The sequence below is a fragment of the Dendroctonus ponderosae genome, unplaced genomic scaffold (genome assembly GCF_020466585.1).
Source record: "Dendroctonus ponderosae isolate FM_Combo_2020 unplaced genomic scaffold, Dpon_F_20191213v2 Dpon_F_20191213_8, whole genome shotgun sequence".
Taxonomy (NCBI): domain Eukaryota; kingdom Metazoa; phylum Arthropoda; class Insecta; order Coleoptera; family Curculionidae; genus Dendroctonus; species Dendroctonus ponderosae.
The window spans coordinates 3,900,565-3,917,209 of record NW_026019016.1 but is presented as its reverse complement, the minus strand read 5'-3'; the positions used below and the strand labels follow the sequence as shown (position 1 = coordinate 3,917,209).

The following is a 16,645-nucleotide window of genomic DNA, read 5'->3' as shown; positions in this document are numbered from 1 at the left end:
GAGCCCCACAAAGGTTTTCCCATAGCAAAAATCCATCTGGGCACTTCCTTTACAACCGCAGGTCGGGGAAAAAACGCGTTTTGCAAACAGTTTCGTCCTTAGGCGCTCCACCTGCTGATCGTATAAAATCTGGTGGTTGATTAACAGGAAGCATTCCACTGCTATGGCGCAGACGAGGGCGTTTTGTTATAAACAAAAAACTCTTAATTATCTAGTTGGTGACTGGAGATTCACACGCCGCCCACCTGACTGTGCCGGTTCGCTCTTTTCACGGCCTAGAAAACAAACACGTTCAAACCAGTTCAATGGTGGCCTCCCAGTGGCCATTAGTGACTATGCGATTATTGCGATAGCTGCATTTTTGCTTGTTCGGATTGATTAGGATCGAAAGAACTTGTAAAATGAGATGGAAAGGTAGTAGCAGCCCGTCTGTTCCTGGAGCTGACGTTCCATCTTGGTTTTGTTTTTCCATTGCTTGGATTTAGATGGACAGTAACGTTTTGGTATTACTCTGATGAAGAGCTTGAAGAAATCAGATGGACGTTCTCCTCTGGTATTTTAATTATTGCATTTTTCCTGCGGAATGTAGGAAGTAAGTTGATGATGAACGTTGGCAGCAGATCGACATTAGAATAAGTCGTTTTTGTAACATTGTTAGAATTCGTGAAAAAATGAATTGTGTTAAGTGAAAGGTTCCAGTAAACGTTTTATTCAATAGTTTCCTCCAATACGATTAAAATTCAATTGACTGCATAATTCTTCATTGTTGCATTTCAAGCAATTTGCTTCATGTCAATTGCCAAATTTACAATATAGTTAGACCAGAAATTGACATAATTATTAATAAGAGGAGATTTCACAAAATCAAAGCGCTATGCGTCTAATATAAATTGGTGGTTAACGATTATCTGCATTGTTCCATTGTTTTTAATGTTAATTTATTTGTTTTAAAATGTTACTATCGCTCAGTTCTGCTTGATTTGCACTTTATTTTGTCCAATTTTCATATCGTGCTGTCATTAATAGGTACTCTCATTTTTATTTCAACTTCTTGCTTCTAATCTCGTAGTAAAATTGGATTATAATGCTACTCTGTTATGGACAAATTTCAAAGTTTTGTTGATACAAATTATCGTTATATTGAAAATTAGTTATAATTTATGTATACCTGACAAACCAAAAAATACAAAAAATGTTCCTATTATTACATATTAATACTCTACTTCGTAAAACGTTTAAATTTGCAATTCAATTTAATTCGAATGTTTCGGTTTGTCCAGCGGCTAGTTGAATGAGCAGATTTGCGTCAACGCGGATGCAAAAAATAAAAAAGAATTTGCATCGGCGGGGAATCAAACCGTTTTTTTTAAGATTTGTATTGGTTTGCTAAGGCAATTACATTTGAGATACACATTTTTAGGTGCAAACAAAACACTAAGCAAAAGCCTATATGGTATGTTCGGATAGATAAAACGTTTGATTCCGTGGAACAGCTTGCGTTTTGACTACCTGTATCGTAAACGTATTCTATTTTTTATTAGATTTGTCTTGGGGATAGGAGCTGTGGAACAAATCCGCCCCGAGTTGCTCTGAATGGCCACCCTGTATATCAATTCTCTCTCTTCGAGGAAGTTATTTCAATTATCGCGTAGCAAAAATATTTCGAGGCATTTTCATAAGTTAATCAAATGTATTCGATTGTTATTTAAAATTGCATCTTGATTCCTATTACCTATTTTAGAGGGTTATTTGAAGATGTTCAAAATTGAGAAATGTGCCATCTACCGGAGGCAAAAAAGACGATCAGAAAGCCCTATTTTGAATGCCGCCGTTATAATATTCGCTCAAAAAAGTACCTGGGTTTGAAAAAAAAACAAAAATATGTGAGGAAATTATTTCGAAAACAAAAAGTAATGCATCGGCCGGGAATCGAACCCGGATCGCCCGCGTGGCAGGCGAGCATTCTACCATTGAACCACCGATGCTTGATATTCACAAGATAATCGTTTCACTAAATATTTGGGCGTATTCGCCAATTCAAAACTGCCCTCTGGCACTTAACTTATAACTACATTTTAACTAGTGAAATTTGACACTTATTTTGATTAAATGTCAATTTGACTTATTTTGGTAAGTTCTATCAGCTTTTGCAAGTCTTTAAACAGACAGAAACATATTGAAAAGTGTGTAAGTATTGTTTTATGTTATAGACTTAAAAACGAAGGTTAAAATTCTTTGACGGTAGGAAAAAAAATAGTTAATAAGTGGGTGTAATGCAATCGTACAGCGTTTTTGAAGATGTTTACCAAGGGAATCTTTGAATATTCATATCTGCAACTGTTCTTTTTACATCAACCGAATAAATTGCCGCCGAGAATAAACGACATGATCGATTACTAATGCAAATACGTTTTGGTGTAAATTATAAAATTAGTCAACAGTTTGGGTAATGTATTGTACTCGCCTACTCGCCAACAAAGAGAAGGCAATCGTTCAAAAACCAACCATCTTATTCAAACAGCATGAAATTGGCAATACTTGAATTCCCAGCTGTATTTAAATATAAATTCCGTAAATAGCATTACCATGCGCTGATAGACATCCATGGTCTTACCCAAGTTATAAATTGTTATTGATCGCTTATTGCTAAATAATTGTTTGCCCTTGAAACTACCAGACACAACAATATTAAGAAGTCTAAAACCTGTTTGGTACCGACTACTTTTACATACGATTTACTGCAACGTCTGGTCTACCTGAGATTTGGCAATAAACCTATTAGGATGGCCAATTTTTCTTCATGTGGTTGGGGTTTTCATGTGGTACTGCCCAAGTTCGGAATGTGGCGTCAGCACAATAGACAATAGGGAAATAAAGTAAAAGACGTGCCACTCGATTGTTTCTTGTGAATGGAAACAAATTGCCGTTAAGTTAACGTCTCAGTTTGAGATGTCTAAATAAGGTTGGTGATTTGTAGTGCCTCCTATCCATACCAGTTTGGCAGCAAATGGATTTTAAGCCCAGTATGGCCATCAACTGTATTAATAACACTCAATCATAGACTTTCATGTAGTCAATTATTCGAGCAATTAAGTAGAATACTAATTTTAGTTGTATTTTAATATTTTTTATGTATATGTGCCAAGGTGATAAATGCACCTTTGTATGAGAACTGAAGTAGAAAAGAAGCAATCAGGAGGTCTAGTCATAGAAAAGGCGGAAATAGCGGAAGTAGGCAATTCAAAAATGACAAAGACAAATTCTAAGCGTAGACTCTGAAGAACTCCTCGAACTAATTCAAAATGAACTAGAATTGAGATTAGAGAAGAAATGGAAAACAGATCATGTAAAGGAGAATACGGGGTAACCACTCGTTTTTGAACTAGCAGGGAGTGAGCTCTGGGAAGCATTATGAGTCCTATTTAACAAATGCATCGAGGATCAAAAAAAATCCAAACAATGGCAGAGCAGCGGGGCAATAATCACTTTAACGAAAGTACGAACTTAAGCTATTAGTTGTCGACAAATTACGTATTTATTCTGAGTTTGTAAAATATACAGCCACGCCCATTCATGGCAAAGAGATTTTCAAGTTATTTATGCTTAGGAACTCCCAGCAGAGCAAGGCCAGCTTGTCTGCAGGTTAAATATTAGCAAATAAACGCAAACTTGCTTCGGAAAACATAAATTATGTATATTAATAATACTTGAGAAATGTGCCCTATTTAGGAACATCTTTTCCTTTAACGCATTGGCTAACAATAGACAATCAGGTATGAAGCTTTGAAGCCAACTTTTACTCCCCGGTTTATAGAGGGATTCAAAATTATTGATAAAACTTCATTGATTTGCGGCAACCTCTATTTGTATATTATCGAAAAAACAGGATTTTTAACAGTATAGCAGCAACAGTTGAAAATCAGAAAGTAAATCGGTTATATATACTATCTAGGGAAACAGAACGGAAACGGCATATCAGCAGCTCAAAGGAATGCAATTAATATTGCAACTTAATTGATTGGCTGCAATTAATATTGACTCTCGAAGTTACCACCTTCGCAGCCAATTTCTCGTAGCTTAATTCCAATCTAGATAAGATTTTTTTAAAACTTTGTTTGAACGTAATATAACCGATAGAGGTAATACTGTGTCCTAAATGGGAATTTTCAAAAAAAAATCAACGAAGTCTTAGATAACGTTCGTATTTCCCGGACGTGCTCAATTTCAAATTTCTAGCTTTTGAGTTAAAATGAGGTCAAAAAGTCAACAAAGTGCGGACATTGATTTAAAAATTGGGAAAATGAATATTTGGCATTTTTTGTACTGTCGTGGTTTAGTTTTTCAGGTCTCAGATGGAAATTGTGGTTTTGGTTGCTTTTGCTTGTAGTGAAAATTCCAAATTGTTTTTCCTGCTGCGTTGGTTGCTAAGAATTCTCTTAAGAGACAGCTAGACATTTTTCAAAGAAAAATTAATGAGGCTTTCGATTCCGATCATATTTGTAAAACTTATTCTCAGAACTGTTCTTAGCCTGTGGCGAAAATTTCTAACTTCCTACTTTCGTAGTAGAGTAGGGAGATTTTCTAAAACTTGGCTGGCACATTTTGTCTTCTTTCGAATGAAAATTTAAGAACCAAACGAGCCCTTCGATTTTGGTTATAGTGGCAGCATGTTTTTTTGATAGCCTTCTTTACCTATGGCGATCGATTTAGTGGATAAGAAGTGAGATTTATTGACATTAGCTGCAAATTTTTCAAAGAAAATTAATCAGTCCTTTGATTCCGTTCATACCTGCAGGACTTGTTCTTGCTACTGTTTGTAAGCTGCGGTGGAAATTGCAAACTTTCAACTTTTGACCTGTACACTTTGCCCTTTTCAAGTCTTCCTTAAAAATTTAAAAGGTAATTAGCAAATATATTTTTGATTCCGGTTATAGTTGCAGGATCTTTTTTTTATGGCATTCTTTACCTATGGTGAACATTTGAAATCGTTGGATTTCGTGGATAAGAAGTGAGATTTTTTATTTTAAAACCCATTCTGTCTTTTTTTTATCAGTTTTAAATTTTTCCAAGAAAATTAGTCAGATTTTCGATTCTGTTCACATTTGCAGAACTTATTCTTAGCATGATTCTTAGCCTGTGGTCGAAGATGCACACTTTCAATTTTTGTTTTAAAGTAAAGAGATTTTCAAATCTTGACTTGCACATTTTGCCCCTTTTCAAGTTTTAAGTGAAAATAAAAAAATACCCAAAAATCTTTAAGTTTTGATGATTTGATAGTATGCTTCTCTTGCGGTTGAAAATTTCAGAACTCCAACGTTCGCGGCCAATTAGTGATATTTTTTCTAACTTAGAGTGCACATTTTGCCTCTTTCAGTCTCCAGAATTGACCCCAGTAGAAAAGCAATTAAGAACAGACAAACCAACTAACTTCGACAAAAGTGAAGTGGAATGAACCGATGGACAACCAGACAAAAACATGAAAAATCGTTCAGTAGGATCAAAAAAACACAAAATCATGTTGAGGCGCGTTTTTGTTTACGCCCTTATTGAAACTCGTTTTTTTTTGGTTTGCTGCGTAATTTTTGCAGTTTTTTATTTTCTGTTAAAGACCGTTTAAGTTTAGGTAGAGGCAACGATCTTAAATTTCTCACATTTCTTCATCTGTTTCATCACTGGCACATAACTGCTAAAGACAACTTGCCAAATTGCTGTCTCGAGCTTAAAGACATTCTTCCACTCATGATACGCAATGCGAGTGCATGAATTAGAAGGAAAACAAAGAGACTGCGATTTATTGAAAAGAAAGCTTTAGCAAACAAGCTGCTCAACTACAGAAGGAGTTAGAGCAGAAAATCAGTAACCCTAGTACAGAAAGAGGCCAATAAAAAAGTTGAGGAAATTAAACAGAAGCGGCAAAACATCAGTTGATATAAAAGAGTGCGTCAGTATTGATATGATGTAAAAACAGTTAGGTTTATGAGAACTAAACACTTCAATAAAAGTTCTCTACAATAATTGAATGGACAACCAACAAGTAAAATGTGAGAATCATCTGAGAAATGAAACGCAAATTGACCACAAGAACTAATGCCACGTTTTCTGTAGGCATATTGCAGATTTGTCCATTTATATTCTTCCGGTTCTGATCTTGTCTATTAAAGAGTCTATTAGTAGTAAGATTTAGTCGTGAAATTGACCGACTTTCCGTTCTTCCATAAGACAGGCATTTTGGAGAATGGCAATTGTTAATGGAAATTTGTCAAATTTAACAAAAAAACCACCTAAGTAATTCGTTGTTTCCAACCATTCCATCTGCACTTCATTAGCATTCATCCATGTCCTGAAGAATTAAGTACGGTGCCTAAGAGGCCTTGACGGCTTTCCATAATATTATGGTAATAGCATAATAACTCGGATTTGCCTGCATTCTAATGCACCTGGCAGTCCCTGCTAACTTATTACGTACGATACACATAGATCGATTTCCAAATGAAAGTTTAAAAAAGACAAAGAGCACCGGCATGCCGAATGTGCTAGTCGGGTTGTTAACGTTGCGCCCGCCAATAAGGGGCTGCATTTTTATGCACCCCCCATCCCGCTAGCCTGCCATCGGACCCCCTAAATTTTTATGCCCCCCTTTTATGGCGATGTTGCCGCATGCTATGGGGCTTTTTTCAACTTTATGGAAAGGGGCTTTTTTACAAGGTGTAGTAGGTACTCATTTCTATCGATTTGAAAATTCTTCAATGATCTAATCTCGGTGCAATCAATTGATCAACTCGATCGTATTGCTGCTAGTCAATTTTCTTCAAACTTCCAATGCGTGTAATTAGTTTTTTGTCCATCCATCCTGCTTCGGTTTCAACAAAAAATACAAAACGTAGACAACGCTACTTAAGTTTAACGTACTTAGTAATTAATAGTTGCCAGCCGATTCAATACATTATAAGGTGCACAAATAAATTAAAACAAACCAAAGCAAATAATAACGTATCTGATTATTGCCACTTGATAAGCCATTTCTTTATCTTTAATAGGATATCTACATATTGAATAGTTATAAAATGCAAATCTGAAGGATGTTGCTTTAAATTGAACCGCTGGATTATCTCGCGTACTCGTATGTTTTTGTAGTTGTATTTTGCTCAGTTAGAGCTACCGTAATGGATTACTCGTGGAACGTAACAATACCTTTGAACATTCCGATGGAATGATTAAAACATTCATAAGCGCAGAAGGATTCTAAATACACTTCAGACCCATTTACCATCCACGAGTATTCTTTTCACTTTTTCCATTTCTGTAAAGATTTATTTCTTATCGTACACTAAATTTTCAGAAACATTTTTATTCCCACTGAAGGACCAAGTGTTGACATTCCTGGTCACATAAAGACCACGTTTTGGTGTTTTCAATCCACTGACCAAAATAAAAAATACATACTTCTACATTTTGCTGCTGCTGACGGCCTGAGCTACAAGGCTCTTAAATTAAAAAAAATATTTCTGAGGAAGAAAAACATTTTCAAAAAAGTTAAGCTTTTGTGGCTTTAGTTTCTTTTTATCGTTTTCCAGTACTTGCATCGTCAGAGGTGGCAAAACTTCAGAAAGAAATTATTTTCTCAACGTCCGAAAAGCTCACTAAGTTCCTACCGCAAATGGTGAGTGTTTTTTCTACTTCTTACGCGTTTCATTTTCTGCCAGAGCAACAACATTATTTCAGTTTTTTTAGTTGGTTAATTAGTTCCATACTTAATTTCTTCTCCTGTTTTTCATATAAACATCGGTGTTTAAACGTTATTTTCAATGATTCAATTGCAAGAGACAAGGCAAGAGAGTCTTTGTGAGGGAGGAAAAATTATTTGGAGTAATGAGTTTATTTTCTTAAAAAAAATCTGTTTATAAAAGAAGGTTTTATTTAGCATTTATAATTATTCAAACTAATATTAAGATAAGATAATAAAAATAAGATATTAAAAATGGATTGAAATTGAAGATTTCAAACGCAATTAGGGAAACTGCAAAATTATTAGACCCAAATTAGACAAACTGACAATCAACCTTTAAAAAATGTTTATTCCATTTTTCAAGAAACAAAAATTGAATTTTGGAACTTTATTTGCAACAGAAAATATTACTACTACAATATACTTCCAAAAATAAAAAATCAAACAGCAAAACCATACGACAAAAACGTAATTTATACACTGCGCCGCAAATTTACGATTGAATGTATTTTTTTATCGAATCAAAGCTCTATTCTGGAACACAATTTGCAGTATAAGAAAATAAAAATAAAGAGAAATGAGCATATTGTACAGGATGTTCAAATACGATCATATTTTCTAGGTCAATGTTTAAATCTTTCTGTGGACAATATGAGATCGGCTAGCCAGTAAAAAAGTATCGGATGTTATAGTCTCAAGTTTTCTGAGTAATGTGGATTTTTAATCGTCTGATTATTCATGAGAGCCTTGAGAGATAACAATTTCTGACACGAAGGATGTGCCAACAACCTTTCATTACAAGTTGATTTGTATATTTTGCCACTCTTTGTGTTCTGTCAATTAAGTTCTTAAGTTTTTGTTTTTCTAAGAATAAGGTATTCTTGACTTCACGTTTAAGGATATTGTTACATACGTAAAACGACAAATAATCAGTAGTTTTTTGAACTAAAAAAAGATTTAACCAACTTTCGTTCGGAAATTGTCACCGGTCATTATAAAATGCATATGTCTCGAATGGCTCAAGGTAAACAGGCAACTATAAATCCAAATTGCTGAGAAGACATGAGACCATGACGTATGATATTTTTACTCAATGGGTCCTATCTCGTATTGCCCGCAGAAACATTTAAACTTTGACAACAAATTGTTTTTCGATATTTTTGCCTACCTTGAAATTCCTTTGTCTCAGAATACCGGTCTCGATTGACTAGAAATTCTTCGACAAACTGGTGTTACAGTCGAGTATACAAAAAACACTGTAATGATGTTATTTAAGCCGCAAAAAGTGTTTTGCAAAATATAATTGAAACGAAAAACATGCAATTTTACTTACGTGTTGCCCTAAATTTATGGCAGGTAGCTAATTATGGAATCACTAAACTGAAATCCGAAACAGAAATTTAATCCTTCTTGCATGTGAAGATTAAAGTAGAACCGCAATATATTTAATGCAAAGAACATGTAGTAGCCATTCGATTTGTAATCGACAGAAATCTAGGCAAACGGGACCTATTAAATTTAAATTTAAATATTTTAACTGCAAATCGTCCTAAAATGAATGAATGATTATAAATTAATGTTACGTTAAGTAGTAAAATATAGGAATAATTCTTATTTAGTATGGAAGAAAGCTTCAGATTTTAATACTGAGAGGCGATTTTCATTTCTTTTAATTTTTTAAGCTTACTCTAAACTCAATGTCGGGGAACCAAAAGAACAATAGTCTTATCTACATCTAAGATTCTGTAGAAAGAGCTTGCGGCTATTGAATTGGAAAGTTTCAATATTGTCGTCGTTATCATCAGGAAATTTACAACTATTTTTCAAGCTTTGCCATTTTTGTGCGGATTTTTGCTAGTGTTTATTCAAAAATCAGATTTTGGAACTCTACAAATCGTTGACGGGCTTTATAGATAGCATTTGCGGCTATAAAATTGGCGAGTTTCAATATTCTGCCATGAAATTTATAACATTTTTTGAAACCTTGGCTATTTGCGAATTCCGGAATACCGAAAAAAGCACAATATTAATTGACTGAATATTAAGGTCTTTATCAAGAAAGGTCGCTGTTTTAAGGCTGGGTGGTTTGAATGAATATCGTGCCATCATCCCGAATTTATTAATCTTTTTATTTAAAAAAAAGTAAATATTAAAACTTGATTAAAAACAAGATTTGCGTGGCTTTTTTTCAAAAATTAATTTCGATAAAACCAAAAATTACCTAATTTTAGGCGCCGTAGCTTTCTGTAGGCAAAAGCCGCTGCTATAATATTGGAAAGTTTCAATATTGGGCTATAAATATATTATTAGGAATTTGAAGACAAAGTTTTAAAGACTTACATTTTCCTTGAAACTTTTTTTCAAAGTTAGTTCTTTACTAAAGCTCTGTTACTATGCCACATTAGTTGGTAGGTCGAAGAAAAATAGAACTGGTTTTGGAACATCTTTCGAATATTTTTTCCAAATAAACATTACTAAATCCAAAGAATAAAAACAAAAATTAAATCGTGGGTATCGTATGTTTATTATCAACGCTTGAAATACTTCGAAAAATTTTAATTTTTCCATAAGCTGATTCAATGGATATGTATTTTAGTTGACTGGAATTGCGCTGATCGATGCTATAAAACAATCGTTGAATATGTATAAATGCAATGTAACAATTTTGTAGCTGCCTTAAGAAAGATGTAATACAAGCCACTTGCGGCTGTCGGATTCTAGCTAATAAACTCTGGGCAAAATTAATTTAATCGCATAAAAAATGAAACTGGTGCCCCGTTAGAAACACCGTTGTTAGTAGGCATTTAAATATATAAAACTTTATTAGACATTAATGACGATGAAATTATATTACTTCGCCGATATCCTGATTGATGCAGGTTATTCTAAGGCCGCGGATCTGCTGATCTCGGTTTAATAACAGGAGTTCCTTGAGCAAAATTGAATAACGACGATCATGTCCAGATTGTTAATTGGACAAGTTTTTAAATAAGCGTTCGCGCTTATAATTCGTGTATTAGATTACGTCCAAAAAAAGCACACCTTTGGGACATATTTAGACTTCTTTTTTTATTGCTGATGCTTTAATACATTTAAAATAAACTGGATGAGAACCAGGAATAGATTGTCCTTTGGAAGAGAATATTGTCCTTTATATATAGGGAATGGACCAAATTTATTTATTAATATTAAAACATATAAAGTGATTTGTGTGGTGTTAACTCTTGCTCTCGTGTTTGCAGAAACTTAAAAAACGCTGCTGAATGCAGTTGCGTCAAAACAAGCAAATTATATTTATAATCCAGATATTATTAGTAACTTGAGTTACATGATCGAAATAATAATTTGATTTTTTAAAGAAAACTCAGTTTAGCTGCTCATTGTTCACGAAATTCATTCGAGTTCCGAAGAAAACGTTCTGAAGATTAAGTAAGTATTATCATACGATTATGACAAATGTTCATTATCTTTGTGAGAACGGGTTAAAAACAACGGCCGTGCAAATTTGCCTTATCTTTACACTTTTGGTGTGGAGATCCAAAAAAACTGTTTTTTTTATTTTTGCATTTGCGACCCTGTAGGAACTTTAACTGAGGTGCTTAATTTTTACCACAATATGGATTAACAGAACTCAACTGGTGCTAGATAACGATTCAAACCGAAACCACTTTACCTGGAAACCTGGAAAGAATTCGATTGAAAAATCTAACCCGCGAATTTTTAATGAGAGTATCATTAGTTGAACTGTTTTTCCTACTATTAAATAAGATGCAATACATTTTTTGAAGTTTTTAAATTGAAAGTGTAATAGCTAATAAGTGTAATAACTAATAGAAAAGTTCTAAGAAATCTTTGTTTAACAAGTACCCATATTCCGTAAAAAATGAATGTTTTTCGCGCAAATACCATCATTTATGGTAAACTGTTCGTTATCGGAGAGATGTGAAGTCTCGACTTAAGGCCGTTGCATACAGGATGAATAATTAGCGAAACCTTAATAAGGGGATATACAATAAATAGTGCGGTCAAAGCGACTTATCTGGAGCATTGCATAGAATCGATTTGATACGGTAATCACGACAAAGCATACAGAGTGCCGCCGATGTTTTCTAAAAAAACTGGGTTTTTTCTGCTTACTTAAGTGGCACGCTGAAGATGTTCGCAACTTCCTGCTTTTAGGATTAGTTTCATTTTTACTCGCACTTTTTAACCTCAGATTAAGCCTGGGTAACACTGTGTTGAGTTGCGCTTTTGAGTTGTTGCCGCTCTGTGAATTAATGAGTTACTATGCATTTATCGATGGCGTAGACTGGAATTTCAACATCCGAAAGAAAGTTATCATCATTTTTTATGAGTAAAGTTTTACCAGCTACGGAACTGAGCGCCGGTACATTGGGTTCGCGCAGCACTGCGCTAACTCCTAATAATTTACTGAGATACCTTTTCGAGCGAAACGATTGCTTGAAAATATTTGATCTAAAACGGGAAAAGCCGGAAATTTGGAAGAAACTTAAAAATTCTTCTGGGCGATGAGGGTGACGAGTTTTTCAAATAGTTGATTATATGATTTTGCTTTCTTTGTGCGTTTTTTGGGAAAAATTTAATTGTTTCGAAAAAAAACAAGAGAACTTTGTTTGCTGAAACGGCCCCGTAATTGTCAGGGAAGAAAAGAAGCATCAGAAAATAATTAATTTTTTGCGCTTTTGATTTAAAACTTTTAGTTTTGCAATCGGTTTTTGAGAAAACCCTAATGAATTTCTAGAAAAAACAGGAGACATTTTCTGTAGAATTCCGACAAAGCTATAAATCTGTCCTGTAATTTTTCGCGTAAAAGGCTTTCAGATTGTCAGTATTTTAAGTAAAATTCTTCAAAATAAAGCGTTTTTGAGTAGAAAGTAAAACATGAAAAAAAATCAGTTGAAACTAAAAAAACACATGTTTTTTAACAAATTCTACAGTCTTCAGAGGGATGGGGATGACGAGTTTTTCAAATTATTTATTATTAACTTTCGCCTATTTCGATCGTTTTTTGATAAAATTTGTTATAATTTTGGGACCAGATTCGAAGCTGCAAACGGATTTCAAAACTTTTCACACAGCGACGAAGGAGGCGAGTATTTCAATTTTAGATTTTTAGCAGAAAATGCCTTAAGATTGTCAGTTGTAACGGAACCGAGTTACTGCGCCGGTGCGTTAGGTTGGCCCACGAATCCATTTGCGCAGCATTGCGCCAACTCCTAAAAATTCACTGAGTTACCCAGGCCTATCTCAGATTGCTGCTTCAAACACCAGCTGGCTATTTTTGTATACTGGGTGTATCAAAATTATGCTAAATGAAGATATAATATTTTCAGATGTACGTGATGTTTAAAAATTATTTTTTACCGTTCCTAAGTAATGTTGGGTTCTCTCAAGGAATAAGGGTGCCTGAAGGATTTTAAATTATTTTTTAAATTCATACAGGCGGAGTCAGAAGACTGACATACAATTTTCTCCAGAGCTCCGAATTGTGAGCATATTAAGACAAAAACTCATTAATAATAATAAAATTGTCATATTTAAATAGGACAGATTTGCTTTATACAGTGGTGGTGCCGGTCAAATGTCGCGCATTTTACTTGGTAAAAGGGCATGGAAAAATGTACATTTTTATTCAAAAACTATATTTGCAGATAAAGTGTGTCAAAATAAAAAAAGGTTTTAATCATAATTTTCAAAACTTTCATTCAATTTGCATCATTTTTTATACCTCGTATTATAGTCGATAGTTGCATAATGATTGGAATAGTTTTTAGGTCAACATCAGTGGCGCGTTAACTGGGGGGGCGTCCTACCTTTTCTGATCCAATCTGTAACTAAAGCTTGGAAGCTAAAGTGTAAATGAAAATTTTAAGAACAGTTTTTTTATTAGAAATGACCAGAACACGTAAAAAATTAATCGCTGATGTTGAACTATCAATATGTTGATGCAAATTAAACAAATGATTTAAAAAATATCATAAGAAAACGAACTTTTGCTTCAAACTTTTAAAAATAAGAAAGTTTTTCTTATTTTTTATGCCTTTTCAGCTATTTCAAATAGTGACTTTCAACCTGAGCCATTTTGTATTTGAAGTTTGATACGTACTACCCTTCGACAGAGCAATCTTACAGTTTCTAGGCGTTATTATGTTTGATTACAGATTTTTAATTTAAATTTTCTGTCCGTTCTCTAACCCACTTTTGGTCCCATTGAAGCCACCACTACTTTCAGTTTGTCGTAATATTCCTCAAAAGTTCTTCCTCCAAAAAATGCACCGGTTTTATTCAGCGAATGAACCACATAGGTATGGAGTCGCCCTCAAAACACCTGCAGTTGTTTAGCCCACTCAAACCACATTACGGGTCGTCGATTTTTTTGCTCTAATTGTTTTTCCAATGGACGCCGCCCCTGTTGGTTTCCCCTTCCATTCCCGGGGGTGCAGTGACAGGCACATTCATCATCATCATCAGCGTTGCATTGAGACAAGTCGCCCTTCCCCCCAATCCCCTTTCAGTCCCAGCGCGGATCCTGGACGCGATAACAACAGCAGGACGTCGCCTGTTGTTGCCACACTTTGTTGAAAATTGTTTAACGAGAATAAGTTTCATCCGTATCAACCACATTATATGCTTTACAACCTGGAGACTACCTGACCAGAGATGAATAGAATTTTGTTTTCTTATCCAAAGAAAGCTAGAAGATCCGTTTTTGGCTAGGAAAATGTTGGTACGATCGGAAGGAACGCCAAATCTTAAAAATGGCTTTAATGGAAGATAATTCATAGATACCCCGATGTTTTTTGGCCAGCTGGGTCGCCAGATTTAACCCCATTAGACTTTTTCTTATGGGTTGTGTGTCGAACGAAGTCCTAACGCAATGCGAAGGGGTTTGTTCCACATAGTGAAAAGAAGAAAAACTAAATTCCAAGTGCCAATTCCTAAAGCTGACAATGGATGGAAAGATCAAGGGAAAGAGCGTTAATGGAAGATAGAGATTTTTGTGACTTAAGGAACATAAGAGCCGCCCATGCACTTTTCGGAGCCGCAAAATTGCCAAAAATTGTCATCAACATTCTATGATGAATAAGGTACCGTAATACCGTAAATACCGTAAGGAGGAGACGAATGGTCCGTTTAGGAAAATGAAAAAAAATAAAGATATGACAACATGGCACAAGATCTGCAAGATGCATTGATGGCGTTGCCCAACCACCCGCCGCTGCAATTCTCTGCGTCACGTCATCCATCGCTCACTGGATGCTGCACGGCTGTCGTGGTAAAAATAATTGATGAAACCTCGACTGCTTGATGCAACTGGACAGGGGCGCACTTCTTTTTCGTTTTTTGTGCGTTTTTGTGAAAAAATATTTAACGCGTATTTACGTTAAACGGTTAAAAAACGGTAAAAAAATAAAAAAATTGAGAAAATTTTGTGAGGACTACACGAAACGTAATATTCACGGCAAAAAGACGTGGAAGATGTGTCAATATAAGGTCACTTTCAATGACAACTTTCATGGAAACCTGTCACAGCAAAAAGGCGTTATCAGTTCACATAAATTCATTCATCACATTAACTTTTTTAAACGTCGTAATTGTGTTAATTAAATTAATTAATTAACTCGTTTAATTTAATTAATTAATTATAAGCTATGAAAAATTGTACGAAAACAATTTACCATAAAAATTACGTATTTAATAACTGCTGAAACACTGAAGAGAGACTGATGTATTGCAGTTAATTACAATATTAATATTTGATCAATTAGTTATATTTCCTTGATCAATTTAGTGAGGAAACTGTGCATAATGGTTAAAAAAAATTAAGGAATTTAACATGACCGCGTCTCATACGGAGTTTGAATCGAATCTTGAGCTTGAGGCTGAAAAAACTCTAGATAACACACAAATTCCCGTTCAAGCCACCAAGCGTCAAATTGGAAAAATAAGTTGAGGATATTTTCGCACCAAAAACAACCGATAATTGATATTAATTATAGTGCCACGCTTGAATTGTCTCATCGAACTGTGAAGCGTCGGTTTTTCAGTCTTTTTTCTGTTAGTTTGATGAAATACGTGAAATGTTTCTAATTTTCAATTGTTTTGCCCCGAAACCTTCTAAAATACGGAATGTTCGACTACGTCTGATTACAGTTTTCGTTGTAAAAATACCTCATGACTATTTCGGGACCTGACAAAAGCGTTCGATTGCGTCCAACATTTGGGTACAAAGAATAAAAACAGATATTTTTATAAAACCGTCTTTCTATATAAAAATATGCCAATTACCGAAAGAGGGTTTTAAAAATATCTCAAGGAATTTTAACTGAGTTCCACTTGTCCTTTAAAAACGTAAATATAGCCCCAGTACTCGTAACACCTGCAAAATAAGCATCAACTTCCCAATAAAAAGTGAAAAACCGTATCGTGAGATAAAAAAATTACGAAGTTTAAACGGCCCATATTGCCAGTTTCCTACTCCAATTTCAAAATTGTGCACAAGTATATCGCGTTAATAATCCAGTGACGACACGAAGGCCGAAGAAAACGATGGAACGCAACAAGCGCAAACAAAATCTAAGAATAAGAACAGCGAAAAATGGATGTACAGTTGGGCAAAAAGTTCTTTATTTGCGAAAGTGAGTTTGAAAATAAGGACAGCAAAACGTTTTCATTCATAAGGTCGATCGTGAAGCAAATAGACAACCAAAACGCGTTGCTGCCGAACCGAACTTTAAAAGTTGAAGTGCTTTTGCCGCAAAACAAGAAAATAAACGCGCACGACAACGTGTAACGGCAACAGATACTTTTAGTAGGTAGTTTTAGCAGATGAACCTGAGACATCGTATTATTGTTTTCCCAAAATTTCTGTTCCCAAACTTTACAATTTGTTGTTAA

General features: G+C 34.7%; 1 non-coding gene across 1 annotated transcript; it reads right to left on the bottom strand.

Annotated features, from left to right (window-relative positions):
• Positions 1–1,914: 1,914 nt before the first annotated feature.
• Trnag-gcc lies at positions 1,915–1,985 on the bottom strand. Its single transcript has one exon. It is a non-coding gene; the product is annotated as a tRNA-Gly (tRNA).
• Between the last annotated feature and the right edge of the window lie 14,660 nt (positions 1,986–16,645).